General features: G+C 35.5%; 1 protein-coding gene across 1 annotated transcript in view; it reads right to left on the bottom strand.

The window, feature by feature from the left end:
• LOC119581834 (ATP-dependent RNA helicase DDX54-like) overlaps positions 1-251 on the bottom strand; it is a gene marked incomplete in the record, with an annotated part of 17,282 nt that overhangs the window by 16,772 nt on the left and 259 nt on the right.

The following is a 251-nucleotide window of genomic DNA, read 5'->3' as shown; positions in this document are numbered from 1 at the left end:
AGGGACTGATTTGGTACTGTGATTACAACAGAGCTTGAGAAATCCACACTGCGCACGTGTAATGGAACTCCCAGAAAATAGTCGATAAATATTACTTTACCATAAACGTAGCCACAGCCTTCACGGAAAGTATGATTGTCATAGTTCATACCCTAAACAAACACAAGAATGTATTTTTTAGTTTACATGCTGCAAAATAAGTAACTGAAGCAAAATACAACATATTATCTGTTATTCATAGCTTCTTCCTT

Source organism: Penaeus monodon, chromosome 15, assembly GCF_015228065.2.
Source record: "Penaeus monodon isolate SGIC_2016 chromosome 15, NSTDA_Pmon_1, whole genome shotgun sequence".
NCBI classification, from domain to species: domain Eukaryota; kingdom Metazoa; phylum Arthropoda; class Malacostraca; order Decapoda; family Penaeidae; genus Penaeus; species Penaeus monodon.
The sequence above is the reverse complement of the archived record's forward strand: the minus strand, read 5'-3'. Positions and strand labels throughout refer to the sequence as shown.